Source organism: Acomys minous (genome assembly GCF_964271855.1).
Source record: "Acomys minous genome assembly, contig: scaffold_45, whole genome shotgun sequence".
Taxonomy (NCBI): domain Eukaryota; kingdom Metazoa; phylum Chordata; class Mammalia; order Rodentia; family Muridae; genus Acomys; species Acomys minous.
Window position 1 is genome coordinate 737,891 of NW_028182163.1, and position 2,906 is coordinate 740,796.

At 40.2% G+C, this 2,906-nt stretch overlaps 1 pseudogene across 1 annotated transcript; it reads left to right on the top strand.

Moving 5' to 3' along the window:
• The first annotated feature begins 1,767 nt into the window (after positions 1-1,767).
• LOC311591776 (serine/threonine-protein phosphatase 2A catalytic subunit beta isoform-like) lies at positions 1,768-2,672 on the top strand (annotated as a pseudogene). Its single transcript has one exon. The product of its transcript is annotated as a serine/threonine-protein phosphatase 2A catalytic subunit beta isoform-like (transcript).
• The last annotated feature ends 234 nt before the right edge of the window (positions 2,673-2,906 follow it).

Below are 2,906 nucleotides of genomic sequence, written 5' to 3' on the forward strand. Positions count from 1 at the left end.
TTTTTAAGACATTGAAAGACCTATTCTCAACTTCATATGGAAAAACAAAAAAACCAGAATGCCTAAAACAATCCAATACAATAAAAGATCCTCTGGAGGAATCTCCATTTCTGATCTCAAGCTGTACTGTAGAGTAACAATAATTAAAACAGCGTGGTACTGGTGCAGCAATAGGTGATCAATGGAATTGAATTGAAGACCCAGAAATAAATCCACACACATATGGTCACTTGATTTTTGAAAAAGAAGCCCAATCTATTCAATGAAAAAAGGATAGCATCTTCAACAAATGGTGCTGGTGTGACTGGATTTCTACATGTAGAAAAATACAATTAGACACATATTTGTCACCATGCACAAAACTCAAGTCCAAGTGCATTAAGGACCCCAACATAAAACCAGAGAAACTAAATCAGTCAGAAGAAAAAGTAGGGAAGAGCCTGGAACACATTGGCACAAGAGACAACTTCCTGAACAAAACTCTAATAGCCCAGGCCTCAAGGTCAACAATTCACAGTGGGACCTCATGAGGCTGAGAAGCTTCTGTAAGGCAGGAAACACTGTCAAAAGAACACAGTGACAGCGTACAGACTGGGAAAAGATCTTCACCAACTCTACATCTGACAAAGGTCTAACATCCAAAATATATAAAGAACTCAGGAAATTAAACACTACCAAACCAAATAACTGAATTAAGAAATGGGGTTCAGAATTAAAAAGAGAATTCTCAACAAAGGAATATCAAATGGCTGAGAAACACTTAAATACATGCTCAACATCTTTTGTTATCAGAGAAATGCAAACCAAAACAACTCTGAGATTCTATCTTATACTTATCAGAATGGCTAAGATCAAAAACTCAAATGACAGTACATGCTGGCAAGGATGTGGAGAAAGGGGAACTCCTTCACTGCTGGTGGGAGTGCAAACCTGTACAACCACTTTGGAAATCAATATAACATTTTCTCAGACAACTGGAAATAGGGCTTCATCCAGACCCAGCTATTCCACTCCTAGGAATATACCCAGAAAATGCTCCACCACACAACAGGGACATATGCTCAACCATGTTCATAGCAGCCTTATTCATAACAGTAGAACATGGAAACAGCCAAAATGGCCCTCAGTTGAAGAATGGATAATGAAATTGTGGTACATTTACACTATGGTATACTACCCAGCTATAAAACACCAAGGAAATCCTGAAATTTATGGACAAATGGATGGAATTAGAAACGATCATACTGAGCAAGTTAACCCAGAAGCAGAAAGACTTACATGGTATATACTCACTAGCCCAAAAGGCATGTCCCATGAAAGTTTTCACTTACCAGGAGATTGGACCAGTTGTGAGGACATCCTCTTGGGACTCTAGGTGAGAGAAATATAGGAGATGTGGTAATAGAAGGATCCAGAGCATCTTAGAAACCAGAGCATCTTAGAAAGAAGAAGATCATAATGGATGGATCAGGGCCCAGGGGTGACTACTCAAAATATTGCACTAACAAAGGGCAATACAAGTAATAAACACAAAACCCCTACTCTGATATAGGCAATAGACAGGACATTCTCCACAGTTATGTGGAGAGCAGGGACTAACTCTGACATGAACTCTGGTGCTCCATATTTGATGACCTACCTTTGGTGGAGAGTCCTGGTGGCACTCAAAGAAAGAATAGGCAGGCTGCTAAGATGAGATTTGATAGCCTGTCACCACAAAGTGGGGGAGGAGATCACCTTTGATCATGGACCTAGGGGAGAGTGGAAGGGAGGGAAGAACAGGAGGATACAAGTGATGGGAGAACAATTGAGTTGTAATCTGAATAAATTAATTTTTAAGATTACCAAAGAAATGTACAAAAGGTTTGCATTCTGTGGAGATGCACATGTTCAATTTTGTGACCTTATGGAACTCTTCAGAATTGGTGGGAAATCTCCAGACACAAACTACCTATTCATGAGTGACTGTGTAGGCCCAGGTTATTATTCTGTGGAGGCTGTGGCTCTTCTAGTAGCATTAAAGGTGCACTATCCAGAGCACATTACAATACTGCCAGGAAACTATGAAAGACGGCAGATCACACAAGTATACGGATTTTCTGATGAGTGTCTATGGAAGTATGGAAATGCCAGTGTACGGGAAAACTTTACAGACCTCTTTCATTGTCTTTCACTTACAGATTCAGTAGACAAATATTCTGCCTCCATGGTGGCTTCTCTCCACCCATAGATACAGTGGATCATGTGAGAGCTCTGGATCATTTACAAGAAGTTCCTCATGAGGGCCCAGTATGTGATCTCTTATGGTCAGACCCAGAGGACAATGGTGAATGGGGCTTTTCACCATGTGGTACTAGCTACACATTTGGACAAGATATTTCTGAAACACTTAATTATGCCAAGGATCTCACACTGGTGTGTCATGCTCTCCCGTTTGCAATGGAATGATATAAATGGTGCCATGATCAGAATGGGGTTACCATTTATAGTGTACCCAATTACTGCTATTGTTCCAGAAACCAGGCTGCTACCATGGAATTAGACAGCCCTTTAAAATATTTTTCTCTTCAGTTTGGTCCAGCATCTCATCATGGAGAGCCCCATGTGACCCAGTGCACCCCAAACTACTTCCTATAAATTCCTCCCCTGGACCTTTTTTTTTGTATTTGCAAGTATACCTGGCCCTTTACTATGTACATATGTACATATATATTTAAAAACAATGGTTATCTATGTGTTTCTGTAACAAATGGTGGTATGTCTTGACATAAAGCCACATCATGGACCACAATGTGATGTACTAATGATAAGTGTTGAGTACAATTTGCAACTTAGGACCCTGTCCTAGACGAGTCAACTGGACTGCTTGCCTGTTGTACTGTAGTAACCATTGTTTTTGACTGGTT